At 40.6% G+C, this 21,619-nt stretch overlaps 1 protein-coding gene across 10 annotated transcripts in view; it reads right to left on the minus strand.

The window, feature by feature from the left end:
- LOC138764513 (teneurin-3) overlaps positions 1 to 21,619 on the minus strand; it is a 4,541,667-nt gene that overhangs the window by 3,763,547 nt on the left and 756,501 nt on the right. The gene's annotated exons all lie outside the window — the stretch shown is intronic.

The raw sequence follows: 21,619 nt of genomic DNA on the forward strand, positions 1-21,619 counted from the left end.
AACTTGCTAATCCAATTTACCACATTATCATCCAGATCATTGATATAGATGACAAACAACAACAGTCCCAACACTGATTCCTGAGGCAGACCACTAGTCACAGGCTTTCAGTCTGAGAAGCAATCGTCCACTACCACTCACAGGCTTCTCCTATGTTGACAATGTCAAATCCAATTCACTATCTCATCATGAAACCCGAGCACCTGAACATTTCTGACTAACCTTCCATGTGGAGCCCTGTCAAAGACATTACTAAAGTCTATGTAGGCAATATCTAGAGCCTCTCTTTCATCGTTTACTGGTAACCTCTTCAAAGCCTCCATAAGATTGGTTAAGCACAAACTAACATGCACAAAGCCATGTTGATTATCCCTAATCAGACCACATACTTGTATATCCGATCTCTTAGGACACACGGGAGGAGGAAAGGTGGGTAACAGTTAGGAGAGGGACAGAAAAACGTAAGGTGCCAGAGAGGAGCCCTATGACTGTAACCCAGCAATAAGTATCCCTCTTTGGTAAGAAGAATCAGAACAGGACATACGTGGTAAATGGGAGAGCAATGATGAATACAGAAGAGCAGAAAGATTTAGGAGTAACGGTACATCGTTCCCTGAAGGTAGAAACTCATGTGAATAGGGTGGTGAAGAAGGCTTTTAGTATGATGGCCTTTATCAATCATTGCATGGAATATAGGAGTTGGGAAGTGATGTTGAGATTGTATAAGGCGTTGGTGCGGCCTAATTTAGAGTTCTGTGTGCAGTTCTGGTTGCCTAATTATAGGAAGGATATAAACAGAGTGGAGAGAGTGCAGAGAAGATTTACCAGAATGTTACCTGGGTTTAAGCATCTAGAGTACAGGGAGAGATTGGGCAGATTAGGTCTTTATTCTTTGGAGCATAGAAGGTTGAGAGAGGATTTGATAGAGGTATTTAAGATTATGAAAGGGATAGACAGAGTGGATGTGGATAGACTATTTCCGTTAAGAGTAGGAGAGATTGAAACAAGAGGACATGAGTTAAGAGTTAAGGGGCAGAGGTTTAGAGGTAACATGAGGGGGAACTTCTTTACTCAGAGAGTGGTAGCGGTGTGGAATGAGCTTCCGGGAGAAATAGTGGCGGCAGAGTCAATTTTATTATTTAAGAAAAAGTTGGACAGGTATATGGATGAGAAGAAGGTGGAGGGTTATGGTCATTGTGCAGGTAAGTGGGACTAGAGAGGAGTGTTTGGTTCGGTGTGGACTAGAAGGGCCTAATGACCTATTTCCGTGCTGTAATTGTTATATATATTATATATATGTTATATATGTTAATTTACCTACTACTGACATCAGGCTCACTGACTAATAATTTCCTGGGTTTCATTTGGAGACTTTTTTTAACAACAGAACATGAGCTATCCTTCAATCCTCCTGCATCTCATCTGTAACTTAGGATATATTAGACATTTCTGCCAGAGCCCTTGCAATTTCTACTCTAGCCTCCCTCAATGACTGAGGAATATCAGGCCCTGGGAATTTACCACCCTTTTTTTGCTTTAAGTCAGCGAGCATCTCCTCCTATTTAAGATGGAAAGTATGCCTGGCCTCACTGCTTTATTTCCTGACTTCTCTAGTCTCTGTGTCAAGTTTCCTGAGTAAAGACTGATGGAAAAAATCTCATTTAAGACCTCTTCCCATCTATTCTGGCTCGATACAATGCCCACCACTCTGATCTTCAAAGAGACAAATTTTGTTCTTTACTATCCTTTTGCTTTTACTAAACCTGCAGAATCTCTCAAGAATTTCCTTCACATTGTCAGCCAAAGCAACCTCATGTCTTCTTTTAGCCCTCCTGATTTCCTTCTTAAGATTTTTCTTGATTTTTAAAAAATACTCCTGAAATACCTCATTTCCTCCTTGTTGCCTATACCTGCTATATACCTTTCTCTTCTTTGGAATCAGATTCACAATTTTCTTTGAAAAACAAGACTCCCTATGCCTCTTATCTTTGCCTTTTATTACTGACAAGAACATACAAACTCTGTGCTCTCAAAATTTTTGCCTTTGAACGCCTTTCACTTACCAAACACATCCATCCCAGAAAAAAAACTTGTCCCAATCCATGCGTTCTAGATCCTTTCTCATTTCCTCAAAATTGGTCTTTTCCCAGTTTAGAATCTCAAAGCAGGGACATCTCTTATTCCCCAAATTAATTTAAAACTAAATCACTGGACCTAAAATGTTCTCTTACAAATACTTTTGTCACCTGTCCTGTCTCATTCCATTACAGGAGACCCAGTAATGCACTCTCTATTGGTACCTCAATATATTGATTTAGAAAACTTTCCAGAACATATTTGACAAACACCTATTTACAGCATGGAAGTCCCAGTCAATATGTGAAAAGTTAAAATCTCCTACTATCACAAATTTATATTTTCCTGCAACTGTCTGCTACCTCTCTACAGATTTTCTCTTCCAATTCTCCTCTTCTATTGGGCAGTCTATAATATAACCCCATGTATGTGGTAATACCTTTCCCATTCCTCACCTCCACCAATATAGCCTCAGTAGATGAGCCCTCTGGTCTCTCTTGCCTGAGCAAAGCTGTGATATTTTCCCTGACGAGCAATGCTACTCCTCCCCCTTTCATCCCCCCTGTTCTATCATGTCCAAAGCAAAGGAAGCCCAGAGCAATGAGCTGCCACTTCCATCCCTCCTACAACCAAGTTCCAGTAATGGCAACAATTTCCTAATTGTATGTGCCAATCCATGCACTAAGCTCATCTGCCTTTCCTACAATACTCGTTATTTTGAAACAGGTGCACCAAAGAACATTTCCACCACTTATAACCCTTTGATTCCTGACTTTCCATGAAATCTTCACATCTTTTTACTCCTCCACCCCACTATCTGCTCTGGCACTCTGGTTCCCATCCCCCTCCAAATCTAATTTAAACCTCCCAGAGCAGCACAGGCAAATCTTTCTGCAAGGATATTAGTCCCTCTTCGGTTCAGATTCAAACTGTCCCATCGGATTAGGTCCCACGTTACCTGGAAGAGTCCAATGATCCAGAAACCTGAAGCCCTCCCTCCTGCACTATCCCTTGAACCATGTGTTAAGCTACGTTATCCTTCTAAATCTATCCTCCTCACAGGTGGCATGGGTAGCAATCCCGAGATCCTAACCTTGGAGATCATGTCTTTCAACTTTGCACCCAACTCCCATAACTCTCTTTGCAGGGTCTCATCATACTTCCTACTCATATTATTGGTCCATACATCGACCATGACATCTGGCAGCTCATCCTCCTTCCTGGGAATGGTGTGAACTTGATCTGCGATGTCTCGGACTTTAGAACCATCCAGGATTTTCAAATCTCTTCCACAGAACCTCTTATCTGTCCCCCTAAGTATGGAATCCCTTATCACTACAGCTCATCTCATCCCACAAGACCAGACTTTGCCAGAGATCCAACTGCCATGGCTTATCCCTCACAGGTCTTTTGCCCCCACCCTCATCAACAGTATCTAAAATAGTATATTTTCTATTGAGGAGAACAGACACAGGGATGAACTGCACTGACTGTTTGTTACCTTTTCCTCTCCTGACTGTCACCCAGCTACCCTCTTCCTTCCTCCTAGATGCGATAGTGTTCCTGTAACTCCTGCTTAAAAAATGACCTAAAAAATCTCCATTATTTAGGGGAGAATAGTATGAATTTTCCAGCCCCAATTTGCATTCCAAAGGCATCCCAAAATTGTACTTCTGAATTCACTATGAAACAACACAAAATATTCTTTCAAAATAACTCATTTGCAGTGTCTTCTGTGTCAATTCTTTAATTTCTCTCATTCTAAAATCTAAATTTTGGTCACCATCCAATAATATCCTTAATTAATTCCAGAGTGAAGGAGTGTGAGGGATAACATAGGAGGGTAGATGGTCAGAATCTTTTCCCATGGAATGGCATAGGTTTAAGGTGAAAGAAAGATATCATTGGGGAATCTGAAGGGCATATTCTATTATGGGGTCTGCTCAAACAAAAGTGTTGTCAGGATATTGGGATCACATACAATTACTACATTTAGGAAGCCTAATAGCCTAAATATGCCTGAGATGGTCTGATCTCAGAAGCTAAGCAGGCCCAGGACTGGTCAATAATTGGAGGGGAGACCACCTAGGAACACCAAGTGCTCTAGGTTTCTGTGAAGGGGACTGGACAAGTGGGGACTTTTGGTAGACAAACGTTGAACAATTTTATGCATGTTATATTCTAAATGTAGTATTATGTGATAATAATGGAACCTTTACCTTTACAATTTGACATGGTTCTAATGCAAGAAAATTGGGTTAATATGGTTGGGCAAAAGGATAGCATTGAGGTGGTGGGCTGAAAGGGCTGTTTCGAGTCCAGAGAACCCCAAAACCCAGCAGCAATAGAAATTCACCAAGATAAATGGTCACTTAAACTTTTAATTTTCTTTAAATATTAAAAAACAGGATCAAACTTTAACTTATTACTATTAACTTAACCTAACCTAAGTTAACCCTCTTCTAATTCTAAGTGCAAGTCTATGTAATGTGTATATTTTCAGGAAAGTTCTTTGTTTCACAGTCCAATTTCACTTCTCACTCCTCCAAGTTCACCGGTATCAGGCAATTCTTATACTATGCATAGAATTTAACATTTATGAATTTTTACCAGGCTTTGGTGCTTGAAAAGTAAACAGTTACCGCTCAGGAAGGTTCTTGTTGGTTTTCAGAGAGATATTTGTTGTTCGTTGGACACACGCAAACTGATTACTTCTGATCAGCCACTTCTGTGTCTTGCCAAAGAAACTTGCCCCATCAGGGTTTTCCAGATGATAACCTCTTCTTCCAGGTCACCACAGAGTTCCTTTTGTTTCCTTTATTTTAGGAGAAACACTCTAGCGAGCCAATTCCTCTTGTAAGGACAACAAGGGTTTTCAACAGGTTGAACTCAGAACTCACAACCCATCTTTAAAAAGGGGATTTCAACAACCCTGCCAGCATGCCACATTGCAGCCACCAAAAGCTACTGTTGAAATGTCTTCCCTTTCTCTCTCCAAAGGATCATGTTTTTTCCTCTCTCTGCAAAACCACATGCCACCTCTTAGAACATCATACTGCAACCAGATAGATTCCTGGGACCAGAATCAGTTTTTGCCTGGACATGTGTTGCTTTAAAGACAATAGTCTATTTATTCCACATTAGTCTGATTATTAACACCTACCTGTGAAGTCTCCATAGGCATTCTTCAAAGTCACTGTGCACATGAAGTCTCCGCTTGTGCAAAGCTCTTGCATTCAAATGAGATGTCTTTTGTGAAATGTTAATGTCTGTTTGTGAAGTGACCTACACTAAACCCCCACAAACTATCTCTTTTAAAGAGATATAAAATATACTATAACCCGTTAAACCTGGTTTTGTTTCATATTGCTTTATGACTTTCAGACTTTAATGTTCATCTTCTTAAATGTTCTGCCTTCCACAAATCTCTAATCCAACAACTCATATTGAACAATATGGTCAACAGGTTATTAGATTGCTTCTCAATTATTAGAATCCATTAACAACCTAAAAATTAACAAGATGCCACATACTTTAGGCATCTCCTCATAATGTTCCAATTGGCAAACAGAACCACATTTCTGTATTTGGCGTCAAGTCAAACTACAGCATTTTTTTTCAGAACAGAACATCCAGGTGTGATAAGGATATAACGAGATCTCAAAAATACAGTTTAATTTACTCTTCACTGCACTTTCAATGAAACAAAATATCCAAAAGGCACCTCAGATCAAGTGCCATCATGCAACATCCAACCTGAAAATATGTTTATGCCTGTCAGGCAATCTATTTTAATCATCTATGTTATACTCCATCTTCTGCTGACTGGATATTTTCAAAAAGAATACCTCAGCATTGTGAAATATTTATTCAGTATGATAACTTAGCTTGTAGTATGTAGCTGGATTAATGATAAAACCAAGATTAACAGTGCAAGCTAAATAAAATTCCTAGTGCTCATTAAAAATAAGCTGTGCCTTGGGAGAAAGCTTGGGTTAATTTGAAACATAGCTTTCAATGGAGGGTAGAATAATTGAGATAAATTTAGTTAATCCATAATTTAGGTTCTTGAAACCAAATCAAAACATCAATGATTGAAAGAAAGTGCGAATACTGAAATAGCTGCTTTTTTTTAGAACATACAGTGTCGTACAGGCAGTTCGGCCCATGATGTAGTGCCGACCTATAAATATAAAAGAAAAAAGATCAAACCCTCCCTACCTCATCATTCCCTATTTTTTCTTTCATCACGTGTCTGTCTGAGCATCTCTTCAGTGCTCCTATTGTTCCAGCCTGGCAAGGCATTCCAGGTGCACACAATACTCTGAGTGGGGATATAAAAAACTTACCCCTGATGTCTCTTCTCAGTTTTTCTCCCTTCACTTTTTACAGACATCCTCTGGTGTTTGTTATTCCTGCCTGAAATGCAATAGAACAGGGGGATGGAAGGAGGAGGAGTGGCATTGCTCATCAGGGCTAATATCACAGGTATGCTCAGGCAAGACAGACCAGAGGGCTTGTCTACTGAGGCTATACAGGTGGAGGTGAGGAATGAGAAAGGTATGACCACACACATGGGATTGTATTATGGACCACCCAATAATAAATGAAAATTGAAGGAGCACATTTGTAGAGAGATAGCAGATAGCTGTAGGAAACACAAGGTTGTTATACTAGAAGATTTTAACTTTCCACATATTGACTGGGACTCCCATACCGGACAGAAAAGGGCTGAATGGCTTGGTGCTTGTCTAATGCATCTGGAAAGTATTCTAAATCAATAGAGAGAGCGGAATACTGGATCTCCTATTAGGGAACAAGATAGGACAGGTGCCAGAAGTATGTGCAGGAGAACCTTTTGAGTCGAGTGATCATAATGGCATTAGTTTCAAATTAATAATGAAGAAGGGTAGGTCTGGTCCTTGAGTTGAGTTTCTAAATTGGAGAAAGGTTAATTTTGAGGATATGAGAAAGGATCAAGAATGCATGAGTTGGGATAAATTGTTTACAGGCAAGGATGTGCAAGGTAGGGAGGGTGTAACATTTTGAGAGTACAGAGTTGTATGTTCCTGTCTAGATTAATGACAAGGTTATCAGGCATAGGGAACCTTGGATTTTGAGGGACATTGGAGATCTAGTTCAGAAGAAGAGATAAGATTATTGCAGGTAATAGGCAACATGGAGCAAATGAGGTACTTCAGGAGTATAAAAAATGCAAGAAAAACCTCAAGAAGAAATCAGGAAGGCTAAAAGAAGTCATAAGGTTGCTTTGGCAGACAATGTTAAGGAAAATCCTAAGGTATATTAAGAGCATAAAGATAGTAAGGGACAAAATTAGCCCCTTGAGGATCAAATTGGTTGGCTTGAATTGAAGCCTAATAGCTTGAATGCACCTGAGATTGTCTGATCTCGGAAGCTAAGCAGGCTCAGGCCTGGTCAGTACTTGGAGGGGAGACCACCTTGGAACACCAGGTGATCTAGGTTTCTGTGAGGGGTCTGCCTTATGGTAAACAAAAATTAAAGAGTTTAATTTATGTTACATTCTAAATGTAGTATTACATGAAAATAAAGGAACCTTTATCTTTCAACAGTATTCACTCAGTGTTGTGGGAGGTAAGCAAAACGGAAACTATATAGATTAAAGTGCTCCCTCAGGCCTTGAGGGAGGCTAGTGTAGAAATTGCAGGGACTCTTGCAGAAATATTTAAAATGTCCTTAGCTGTGTATCTGGTGCTATAAGATTGGAGGATGTCTCACATTATTCCAAAGTAAAGCTGAAAGTTATAGGTTGGTGAGACTGAAGACAGTAGTAGGTAACAGAAAGAGAGAGAGACAGAAAGTGATTAGTGATAATCAACATGGCTTTGTTCATGTCATGTTTAACCAATCTTATAGAGTATTTTTCAAGGAGGTTACCAGGAAAGCTGATAAAGGAAAGGCTGTGGATGCTATCGACATGGATTTGGTAAGGCCTCTGACAAGGTCCACATGGGAGCTGAGTCAGGAATGTTCAAATGTAGGTAATCATGGTGAATTAGTGAACTGGATTCGACATTGGCTAGATGGGCGAAGCCAGAGAGTAGTGGTCGATGATTGCTTCTCAGATTAGAGGTCTGTGACTAGTGGTGTGTTTCAGGTATCAATACTAGGACCATTGCATTTTGTCATCTATATGATCAGCGAGTTTGCAGATGACTCTCAGATTGGATGTGTTGTAGAGAACAAAGAAAGTTTTCAAAGCTTGCAGAGGGATCTAGACCAGCAGGAAAAATGGCAGATGGAATTTAATGCAGAAAAGTGTGAGGTGATGCAATTTTGAAGGACAAACTATGAAAGCACATGTACAGAGAATGGAAAGGAACTGAGGTGTGCAGTAGAACTGAAGGATCTGGGAATACAGGTACATAATTCCTTGAACATTGTGTTACAGGTGGATAGGGTTATAAAGGGAGCTTTTGACATATTGGCCTTCATAAATCAAAATATTGAGTAGAGTAGTTGAACAAAATATTGGTGAGGCCAAATTTGGAGTATTGTGTGAAATTTTAGTCATGTGAGTACAGGGGGAAAAAAAATCATTAAGTCAGAAAGAGTGCAGAGACGATTTACTAGAATGCTGTCTGAACTTCAGGAAATGAGTAACAGGTTAAGATTAAACAGGTGAGGACTTTATTCTCTGGAGAGTAGAAAAATGAGAGGATATTTAAAATTATGAGGGGGATAGACAGAGTAAATGTAGATAGTTTTTTTTTCCACTGAGAGTTAGTGAGATACAAACCAGAGGACATGGGTTAAGAGTAAAAGGGGAAATGTTTAGGGAGAACATGAAGAGGAATATCTTCACACAGAGAGTTGTGGGGATGTGAAATAAGCTGTCAGCTGAAGTGGTGAATATGGGATCAATTTTAACATTTAGGAAGAATTTGGACAGTTGGATGGATGGAAGAGGTATGGAAGCTATGGACTGGGTGCTGGACTGTGGGACTCAGAAAAAAAAATGTTTGGCATGGAAAATAGAAGGGCTGATGGAGCCTGTTTCTGTGCTGTAATATTCTACTGTTCTATAAATTTGCTGAATGTCAACCTTATCTATGCTATTATCTTTAATTCAGAAAATTGTTGAGGTTGTTTTTTTTTCCAAAAGACATTGATATTTTTGTCCTCTGTTTGCTTGACTTGTCATCTTAAAGTTGTTCTGTGCAGAAGTTCTTCCACTCTGACCTACATTCCAAACAGGAAATCTTCCTGTACGAATATACGCAGCCAAGATTTTTCTCGTCAAATTACCTGATCTGTGGCCAGGAATTAAGCAGAGAGGAGATAAAAGTGACCACATCATGCACCAGGATCAATTACATTTGGAATTTTCTAAGCAGAAGGCCAGACACCAATGGTCCCTTATGTTCCCCTTTGAGGAATACCCACCCTATTTATCTCTGCTCTGAAGTCATGCAGGGATGCTAAGTATTCAATGCATCTGATGATTATTTTGAAGTAGTTGCCCAGAATTACCCAAGAGCTTTTGATGTCAAAGACCACTAGCCTAACAATTTTGTTTGTGTGTGCTTCTCTTATTTATTGCTGACATGTTTGTTTCTCATGACAACTTCCCATAATTCCCATGAAATAATTGTCCTTTTTGTCTCAGGCCTCTTCCCACTCCTTTCCTTGTGTGATCATCCAGACACATCGGCAGGTTGGAGCCAATTCTAGCTGTGGAGAAGAGTGAATGAAACTTGAGCAGTGCAGCAAGTGAATCAAAGGAGAGGAAAAAAAAAAATAAAACTTGCTTCGCCAACCTTTCCTAACCTTAGGGTGTCCCAAGCTCATAATGATCAAAAGAGGTACTTCTGAAGTTAGCAATTATAATGTGCAGAAATTGGAATCAGTTAATTTGTATAAAGAGAGTTCCAAAGATCAGTGAAACAAAATGTTTATTTTGGTAAGATTCATTTAGAATAATTTACATTCCTCTGTCAGGATCTTGGTTTGAAGTCTCATCTATAATTTAGGGACTTCTGCACTGTAGGTTCATGTATCTTTATGTTCCAATCTTTGATGCTAGTCTAGAATTTACTGAGTCAGAAGTGAAACTGCTTACACAGGAGTCACAGCAGACCCTGGATTAAAATAACCTCGCTCTGCTGTCTGCAACAAATAACTTCCATCAACTTTAGCTTTCTATCTGCTCAGAGTTAAATGGAGCCAGCCCATTTCAAAATAGCTTACTGCATAACTTCCAAAGTTACAGCATTCAAATCCCTCCTGTAGGTTCTCTTTGTGCAATATAATTCTCAGCAATATTCTTTCATTTCCCCCTTCAGGTGCCGCCTAATCTAAGAAAACCTGTCACCAGTTGACCTTGACTGCACTTTAACACATGCTGCATAAACTTGTTCTTGATCCATATTTACTGCCTCTGAATAGAATTAAGCCTCATTGGATCACCTCTGCAGAGGAATCAATGATTCAGATCAACATTCCTCTCCACATTCCTACACTCACCTATGTTTCTTCAGTCTCACCCTTTGCAAGGGTGAGGCCAGATGGAAACTCTGAAGAACGGTCCCTTGTATTCTCTTTGGGAAGTCTACAAAATCCACACCCTGAGGCCTGGATATTTTCACGTAAGCTGCGTTCTTTCATTTCTTTTATCTCTTCCTCTCATCCACTCAAGTTCTCTCAAGCACAACATTCTACTCTCCTTTCCTCACCAGCTATCTCCACTTTCACCCTTCCCTGCCCCTCTTTTCTTGCCCCTTTGTCATCACCTGCCACGTTTTCCAAATTAATCCCACCTGGCACCGTTGTCCATCATCCTACACCCCTCCTCAGATTACTTTCACCTACTGACTCCTACTACTACTCTCTTCAATACTCTCTATCTTCAAATTCGTCAAGCAAGGTTTATCCCAGAATGTTGATTGTCCCATTCCCTCCATGGATGCTGAGTTTATCCAGTAGTTGCTCTTTTTTTCCACCTGATATCAGTATCTGTTGTCTCTTGTATCTCTGATATATTTATTATTGCTACTTTAATAAAATAATCACCTACATTTCCCTTGTGTATTCTAATTTCTCTCTTTTTAAATTCATATGAAAGTTGATGGCTAGTAGGCAAAGTTCCCATCTTAGATGAAGCTCATGAAAGAATGGAAGGAAAAATATTGGAACAATGCAAGATAATTTTGCAGGATTCTATTCTACAAGTGGACAATCAAACCATCAGAAAAATCTTCTTCAAAACTTCTTCTTTGAGTAAGAGGGGAATTGTGGATTATGGGTAACTGATGGGTAAATGAACCTGATGCCTGGAAGATCACCTATTATCTTACTGAATGGCAGGACAGGATTGATGGACAGATGGTCGACTTCTGCTCTTATTTGTTACGTTCTTATGATCTTAGGCTTATTATTCGTAACTGTGACAGTGAAACATGGGAGATCATGTTGATTTAAAAGTGGTTGTGTAAAACCATAATTCGTCAGTTCAGATATATTGCTGCCAAAGCTGTTGATCCTCAATCCTGAAAGACCCCCACAAGCCAGGCTGAGCCATTTTCGCTGTACAGGAGATCAAAGACAAGCACTCAGCGGCACAAGGACAGCTTCTTCCCTGCTGCCATCAGATTTCTGAATAATTAATGAACCAAGGATTTTTCAAATTTATTGTTGTAAAAGTGGTTTCTATGTCTGTTTCCACTAGGATGCTGCAGCAAAACACCAAATTTTGTGACTTGTCCATGACAATAAATTCTGATTCTGATCTCATTGGTTTTATTTGACATTTACTGATTTCTCCTGATTTGCAAATAGTGCAATTAACCCATTATCAATCTCCATTAGTCCCCTCTCACCTGGTAGTAAGTCATGATGCTTTAAAATGTACTATCTGAACTATTCCATTACATCACAGCTTAGATTTTTTTCTCTCTCACCAAGCATTGCCCGTTACTGTAACAAACCCATAGTAAAACATTTGTTTCAGTGCCTTCTAATCCCATTATCTTCAATGACTGCACTATACTTGGGTCTCCAGATCAAGTCTCATGCAGGGCTGGGAAATAGTCCTATGATCTATTGTTTCTTTTCATGCCACTGAATGTTGACTTCTAAGAAAAATTTGGATAGATCATGGATGGGTTGGGAAAGGTATGAAGGGCTATCTTCAGTACAGATGAGCTAGTTGATGTTTTTTAGTGTTCTATGGTCCTATTGAATATTGTTTGATGCATTTTTTAAACACTTTGGCCACAGTCACTTCCCAATTGGACATCCATTATACATCACACAAGAATGATTTTATCATACTGAGCCTTTGCCATATATCTTATGTTATTGGGGCTAATAGACTGGGGATTCCTTCACACAATAAGCTGATCCAGAAGTAGAATGCTACAGTGGGCAAGGGAGGACCAGGAGATTATCAGGTAGATTATCAGGTACGTCTCATCCAAAAATTGATCAGACTTGTCTTGAATCAGATAGAATATCTTGTTCTCAAGAGTTTCCATGTCCAACATACCCTCCCGCCATCTATTATATGATCCCACAATTAGATACATATTCCCCTCTCCGCCTTCTGCTGTGTCCACTCGTTCCATGACTCCCTTGTCCGCTCCTCCCTCCTCATCAATCATCCACTTGGCACCAACACTTGTGACCACAGTAGATGCTCCACTTGTGCATACACATCCTCCTTCACTACTATTCGGGGCCCCAAAACAGTCCTTTGAAGTAAAGCAACATTTCACTTGCAAATTTGCAGGGGTGTCATCTAATAAATCCCATTGTGGTCTCCTCTACATCAGAGACAGTGCACAGACTGGGAGATCGCTTTAATGAACACAATAGTGTGGATCTCCCAGTGGCCACCCATTTCCATTCCTCATCCCATTCCCTTGCTGACATTATCTGTGCATGGTCAAAGGAAAAACACTTTATATTCCATCTGGACACTCTCCAACTGGTTGGCATTAACATCAACTTCTCCATTGTACCACCCCTCCTCCACTTTCTTGTCCACCTGTTCCCATTCCCCCAGCTCTGCCCTCCTCTCTCTCTCTCACCCCCTCCCCTCTGTCTCCTTTCTTAGATCCAAATCAATTTTCACCTTTGCTCTTACCACATCTAATTAAGACATTTTGTTGATCTGGTCTCCTCCTTCAGCCAGTGTCCACTCTTTATTCAGACTCCTTTCTGTTCTTTGTTAATACCTTGATGAAGGGCACAGGCCCAAAATGTCAGTAATATATCTTTACCTCCTGTGGAAACTGTGAGACCAGCTGACTTTTTTTTACTCAGGAGAACCCCTGCAGGCACGATGCACACTCTATATTTCCCACTTCCCTCTAGGCAGATGATATACGAGTTTAAAAACGTGAACCACCATGTTCAAGGACAATTTCCTTCCTGCCATAGTTACACTGGAGATTGCAGTTGCTGGCTATAGAGGGACAATCTTCTGGAGGAACTCAGTGCATTCATCATCAGCATCAGTCGGAGAAAAGGAATGGTCAACGTTTCAGGCCAAGACTGAGTGCTAATAGAGTAAATCTCCATTATCTGGAATTCAAGCAATTGGTAGCTTCAAGCAACTCGCAAAAAAAAAAAAAATGAGGAAAATAAATAGTTCAAATGATGAAAGTTTAAAATTGGCACACCTCGCCATTAGTTCACTGATCCACACAACGTGCAATCTCAAGCAACCGGAAAATTCACATTCACTTCCAGCACCTACCAATTCCCCATAAGTGGTGGATACTAGGGGTTTTACTGTGATAAGGTCAAGGTGAGAGGGGTCATATAGGGGCCAGAAGTGAATTTGTAGACCAAGGAGGCATGAAAGATGATGGACAGTTGAGTTACAGGTACCAGACAAAGGGAGAGAGAGGGGAAAAAGGAAAAAAAAAAAGGATCAGATGGGGAAAGATGGGTCATACAGAGCAGGGTGACCAGTGGAGACGAAGCGTGCCAGTGCAGGAATCTGAGAAGAATCAAAGATGTCAAAAGAGACCAGATGGAACTGGAGATAAGAGGAAGAATCTCCTCAGGAAAATGTGGGTGGAAGAATATGGAATCTAAAAGGGAAGGGAATGAAAATGGATGGGAAAGGAGACATGAATGTTATTGTGCCTATTTCTAGGTGTCCTATCACTTGTTTGGACATTTAACTACCAATCATTTGGCAGGATAAGTCATTTGCCTCAGCATCTTTCACCAGCCTTGAAACTTCCAGAGATTACCTGAGCTTCAGTCCAATTTGCAGAATCTTTGTGAATCAATTTGTGATCTTTGACCTCTGTATTTGAGAAATAAATAACTTATGAAACAAACAAAATACAGCAAACACTGGAATACTGGAGCAACACAATAAATGAGTTGGACGGGATTTATGGAAGCCACAAAATAATAATTTATTAACACTGTTTCTGAAATAGAGCTATTTAAAGGGGGAATCATTCAAACTGTGTCCATGATCCTTTCTGATATGTATGACATCCTATACTCTTAAATATAATCACTGTGTTTCTTTGACCACTTTCCTTGTCGTGATCAACGTAAAAATCCTAACCCTAGGATCATTTTAGCCTACTACCACTGACATCTGCAATAGAACAGGTAAAGGTCGTTTGGCCCACAATGTCTGTATCAACCTTTATCCAAAATTAAACTAATCCCACATGCCAGCACATGATCCATGTCCCTCCATATCCGACATCTGCATGTCTGGCAAAATGCCTCTTCAGTGTCACTGTTGCCTGAGCTTCCATCACTCCTTCTGGCAGTGTCTTCAAAGCACCTACCACTTTCTCTATTAAAGAAAACTGGCCTTGCCAATCTCATTTAAACTTTCCCCATCTTACCTTAAAGCTCTGCTCTTCAGTATTTGACATTGCCAATATGAAAAAAAAAAGACCCCTCTTAATTCTATAAACTTCAATCAGCCTCCAGTACTTCAGAAGAAGCAACCTAAGTTTGTCCAACCTCTCTTTATAATCCAGGAAGCACACCAGCTGTACCTTCTCTGAAGCCTTCACATCCTTTCTCTGATGGATTTGGTGGCATAGTTAGCGGAGTCTGTGGCGAGGTTAGTGTATCGGTTAGCACGATGCTATTGCAGCTCCAGCAACCTGGGACGGCATATGGTGCTGTCTGTGAGGAGTTTGTACATTCCCCCCATGTCCGTCTGGTTTTTCTCCAGGCGCTTCAGTTTCCTCCCACCATCCAAAAACATGCAGGGTTTGATGCTCAGTTGGTGTATTTGGTCAGCATGGGCTAGTGGCCTGGGAAGGTCTGTTCTGGTGCAGTATTCATTCAGCAGGGCGACCAAACTCTAGCTTCCAGGAGTGGAAACATTATCCCTTTCCTTTTTGATCCAAAGACACAGACAGATTTGGTGCAAAGATATGTCTGCTCTTCAGGAACTCCAAAGTGGCCTGAAACAACTTACATTATTCCAGCACACTTATTATACAGCGACAATCCCCTGTAATTACTTGTATGGAAGTAAGTCCCTTTTAAGAACTGATTGTCTGGATTGCAGCTCTATGGCTACATGCCAACAACAGACCTTTGAATTGATCAATCAAATATGCCATGCTGAAATTGACACAGTGCAGTTTCACAGGAAGCCCTGCTCTGCGATCGAGTAATTGAAGATTTTGATCTTCATGGCACTTTCACAATCCAGTATGAGAATATCCATTAATCCTATTGTAATGCTTTTTAGAGCTATCAAAGCAATTTTCAAGCCCTTTATGTACATAATTCTACCTTCTGTATCATGTTAACAATTGAATGAGGTACAAACAACAGATAAGCTTTCAAGAGGAAGAAACATTGAAATAATTCTCCACTTTGATTCCTGCAATGTTTGATGAACAAGATAGGGAAATCACAAATCCCAAGATACTTTTGTGTTTAATTTTACTTTTATTTTATTTTATTTACAGCACGGAAGACGTAACTTCCAGCCATTTAAACCCATGACGCCTAACTACCCCCAAATTAACCTACAACCATGTACATTTTGGAGGAAACCTACGCAGACACGGGGACAATGCGCAAACTTTCCCCTTAAAACTCTCCTCTTAAAAATCTCCTGCTTAGACACACCCTCCTCCACCTCCAGTATACATTTCATACAGAATATTTTGGAGGATCAAGAACCAGGGACTCCTTACAGACTGAGCCAGAATCAATCGCAGGTCACTGGCACTGTAATAGCGTCGTACTAACCTCTTCGCTGCACATGCCACCCCAAAGATACTGTTTATAAGTATTTTGGTTTGCCAATGACATGGAAATAACTCAAATATTTGGACAGGTCGAAGAAGTGGGTGAAAAAATGGAAAATGGAATTTAATCTGGGAATGTGTAAGAGCATGCCATTCAGATGGAAAGAGTTAGCAAATTAGTGGAATCCAGGCAGTCCCGGATTATGAATGCCTGATTTATGGACAACTCGTACTTATGAATGAACTACACGTAGCTTCATCATCTCGTTGGCTCGAGGAAGGAGAACGACATCGGCCATGTTAAGTTAGATCATAGTTATTTACCCTTGTAACCATGCCCCCAAAGCATAAATCCGATGCATAAAAAGCTCTGTACAAACCTCCCTTGATGCCTACTTCAAAAAATTTTGCTAACTGACATTATTTAATAACTGTATATACCTGTTCCAACTGGCCTACAAATTAAACCTAAAGACAGACTTAGGAATGGATCTCATTTGTAACCTAGGGACTTCCTGTACAGAAAGAGTTTGGACATTTTGCACCCAACCACATAATATTCACAAAGTAGTGAGTAGGTAGAAAGGGAAGTTGCACGTTAACCTTTGTGGAGAGAGAATTTAAAAAGTCGGGAAGTATCACACAAATCAACCTTCTGCCTCTTGCAACCAGCCCCCCACCTCCAATCAAGTACTCAGGCATTTTCTTCAGTCTCTGATACATGATTTCCTGGGGCACCTGATGTGAACATTGTAAATTTATTTTTTTTAGCAAAATCCCGGGAGCAGAATTTAAACCTTTCATAATCGAACAAGGTTTGGAATTTAATTTTGAAGCTAGTTAATATCACATCCTTTTGTGTCTGTCCTTGTTGTTATAGGGCCCATATGTCTAAAGTCAAATGATCTCGTAACTATTCAGATGTAAATTCTTATTGTGATAAATTTCAGAGAAGAGAGGATTCCTTAATTCATAAGTTCCGGGTGTGTCCTGTCCTTGAAAAATACTGGAGGGATGTGCTTCAAACTTTATCATTAATCCTTTATGTAAATCGGGAGCCCAATCCTTTTGTGGCTCTTTTTGGAACAACTGGAGAGGATGATGTTCTTTTAATGCCAGTCGAATGTTCCCGCATCAGACTTGTCAGTCACCAACAAGCTTGCAGCAGACGTGGACATACCCCTCCATAAATCTTTGTCCGCAAAACCAAGCCAAAGAAGAATGTTGTAGTCCGTCTTTTGGCCAGATATGTGACATTGCTGAGATGGAAGAATGCGGCCCAACCCAGTGGCTGAAGGACATTATGTTCGATTTAAATTTAGAAAAGATCTGTTACTCAAATATAAGGTTTCAAATGTTGTGGAGACCATTCCAAAATTATTTCCATATCTTCTAGCCATAATATTAATCCCAAATTTCAGTACTTTGCTGCATTATTTCAGGAATTAAGTAAAAAGATTCTTTAGTCCTGCAACATTTTGGGATGGGATTTAGAGTCATGCCTATATGCGACTACATTTTCTTTTTGATGCATTTTTGTGTTATGGATGCACTCTATGTGGTTTTATATTTTGCTGAGTTGTGTAATTTGTCATTATTTTTGTGCCTTCCATAAATGTACATGTATGTAATCTATGTAAAATCAATTAAAAAAAACTAAAAAGAAAAGGGAAAAAAAAGGAAGGGAAGTTGCACATTAACCTTTGTTGTGAGAGAGTTGGAATTCAACAAGTAGGGAGGGATCACACAAATCAACCTTCCATCTCGCCCCCCCCACCCCCCGCCATCAACTATCGATGTCTCCCACTGTTTTGACAAAGCTGCCAGTATTATTCAAGGATCCATCTGTGGTGAATGTCTGCCAAGCTGTCAGTCTCCCCTCTAACACTGGTTGTGCACTATCTCTATTGCTAAGGACACTTCCCTTGGGTATAACTGTATATGCATCTATTGTTTTTCATTATTGTACCTTGAGTTTCTGCTAATAAAAGCCATGATTATTGTTTGACCACATCGTCTTTGTCTTCTTCATCAACTGGCACTTCAATTTTATTAGCAGAAATGGATGGAGCACTCAAGCCAGAGTGGTTGATAATCGACCAGTCTGCACCAAGGGCCAGAGAAATTTTCAACCACTGGATTGCTCGTTTCGAATACTACATGGCTCGAAACAACGTGGTCGATGAGGCGATATAGTGGGGCCACCTGAACTCTCTGCTGGGTGAGGTCCCTTTCGCCGTAACGCAAGGAGCTACCACTCTGGCTATAGCCCGGGAACGTCTGACTGCTTGCTATGCAGTGCCACGGAATATGGTGCTTGCTCGACACCAGTTGCTGACTAGACGCCAGAAACCCGGGGAAAGTGATGCTGCCTATGCACTGGCCCTCGACTCGCTGGCAAATGGATGTGATGTCAGGGCAGTCAATGTGCAACAATGCCGCAATGCCTTGAAGCTGGATGCTTTTGTCAACAGGATTGACTCCAGTTACATCCAACAGAGCTGCTGGAGATGGAGCCCTTAACCTATGACCGGGCAGTCACTCTAGCCAAAACACTGAGAAGTGCCATGCGGTCCTGTGAAATGCTAGAAACCGAAAAGGAAACATCCAGGTGTGCTGGAACCCCGAAGGAAAGAAAAGGATGAACCCCTGAAAAATGTTACATCTGTGATAAGAGCTAGCACCCCAGACAGAAGTGCTCAGCTCGATTTGCTACCCGCAGCTATTGTGGGAAATTCAGCCACTTTGCTAAAGCGTGTAAGGCAAAAAGTACTCCCACTGATAAAAAGAAGAGAAGCACCAAGAAAATGCATCCTGGAGCTGCAGGAATGGAAGATAACTGTGAAAAGAGGGAATCTTCAGACAAGCAGGCTGAATCGACTTCAAGTGATGGTGAGGTGATAGCTCAATTGACTGTAAAGCTTGGGGGATGTTACAGACTGGAACGGTCGACTGTGAAGGGGGAGGTGAATGGTGAGACTCTTGATTGCCTAATAGACTCGGGGAGTACGGACAGCTACATCCACGGGAAAGTTGCCAGAGCCTTAAATTTGCGGAGATATCTAGGAAACCAAAATATATCGATGGCTTGTAGTGAACTTACAAAAACTATATGAGACAAGGGTAAAGTTACTTTAAATTTGCAGGGACATTGCCTTGCTGATGTTTGCCTCTTTATTATGCCGGAGCTCTGCGCCCCTGTGTTACTGTGGTTAGATATTCAATCTCAGATGAACACTGTAGTGTTAAATTTTGGTGGACTACTACCCAAACTTACCATCCCCTGTGCTAGTTACTGGGGTCCGTCTACATTAAAGATCAAAGCTCCTTCCCTTTTCAGTGATTTATCCCGAGTGTCAGCCGATTGCCACTAAGAGCCGTTCTTACAGCAAAGAGGATCGTGAGTTTATCAAAGCGGAGACCCAAAGACTGCTTAAAGAGGGAGTAATTGAACCTAGTAAGAGTCCATGGCGGGGCCCAAGTGGTAGTCGTGAAATATCACACTAAGGGACGACTGGCTATTGACTACAGCCAGACAATCAACCGTTACACTAACCTGGTTACTTACCCCCTGCCACGTATCAATGAAATTATTAATCAGATAGCGCAATACAAAGTGTACTCCACTATCGACCTCAAAGCAGCTTATCACCAAATCCCCATTAAGAAAAGGGAACGGCCCTATATGGCTTTTGAGGCTGATGGGGGGGAGGGTTATACCAGTTTAAAAGGGTACATTTTGAGGTCACTAATTGTGTGTCTGTGTTTCAGAGGGAAATGGATAAGATTGTTAGGACGTATGAGTTACAAGATATGTTTCTCTATCTGGATAATGTCACTACCTGTGGGAAACACAGGCTGAGCACGACAACAACTTAAAGAAATTTTTAGCAACAGCTAACGAACTCAACCTTACAATTAACGAGGGCAAATGTGTGTTCAAAGCGACAGAGCTACCCATTCTGGGCTACAATATCTGCAAGGGCGAAATCCGCCCCGACCCAGAAAGAAACTTCCACCCCGGTCACACTCTTTTCTCTCTCCTTCCATCAAATAGAATATACCAAGAACTCTGGAGCACACTTTTGGTCCCCTTTTAAGGAAGGATTATTTAAATTAATATTGTCATTGGTTGCCTAGTGAGAATTGTTCATCCTGCAGTGCATTTACCTTCTGGGAGGGTTAAAGCCAATATTTGGAAGAGCTGCTCTGTGAACTGGGATTTTGATGGGTCAATTTAAAGTAGATTAGTTGGAAGGAGGCAAAGATTGCAAATTTTGTCAGCGGGGGTTGGGGTGGGTGTGGGTGGGTGGTGGTGAGGGGATAATAGGATTCCTTATTACAGAAGTTAGGTTAGGAATGAAAGACCATTAAAGGAGACTAAACCAAATCAAAATGCAAGCACTATCATGGGACTTCTTCAAACGCTCCTCCTTTAAGTATTGCTGAAGCAGGATTGCCAGAAGGCCATTCATCTGCCACTGAACATCATAGATGCACCCAGACGTGTGTCACAAGTTGTTGTTGTTTGCTATTTTAAATGCCAGGAATCCCTATAGAGCACAGGAACAAGCCCTTCTTGTTAAAACAAGCCTACCAGATCAATACTGACCATCAATTACCTATTGAACCATAGAACATTACAGCACAGAAACAGGCTCCTTCGGCTCTTCTAGTCTGTGCTGACCCATTTATATACTACACTAATCTCATTTACCAGTACCTATCTGTGACCGACCACACATATCCCCCCATGTGGGAGCAGTTTGGAGAAAAAAAACTGCACAAACATTCTGCACTCTTCAACCTGCACAGTAAGACACAAATTTTCAATCACATCTTAATTTACTTGGAAATCAAATCATATAACACAGCATTCTGACATAACATGATCCAATTTCTAAGCAGTTTATCTTCAATACAAGTCAGGCACGTGCCAGACACAACTCAGAATGCTTGCTTTATTTCGAAACTAATATTAATTTCTTGCAGCTGAGGAGTTTTCTCCATAGTAACCGGATCAATAGACCAGTGAACATGAAAGACCATCAATACAGGTTTTTAATTTTAGGGATTAGTCCATTTATTAGAATCTTGTCTTTGAAGGGATGAGTGTTCCAATATAATTATATAATACAAGTTATAGCTCTGGAAATGTTGAATGCAAATTTTGTTGGAGTAATCTGCTGAATATGCAGGTCACTAATGAACTTCCACCAAGTTGTTTAAAGCTCCGTTAGGAATGTAACTAAGAGGCTTGTCGGTAGCATAATATGCATTACATTTTCAATTACTATTTCAGA

This window comes from Narcine bancroftii, chromosome 1, assembly GCF_036971445.1.
Source record: "Narcine bancroftii isolate sNarBan1 chromosome 1, sNarBan1.hap1, whole genome shotgun sequence".
Classification (NCBI taxonomy): Eukaryota; Metazoa; Chordata; class Chondrichthyes; order Torpediniformes; family Narcinidae; genus Narcine; species Narcine bancroftii.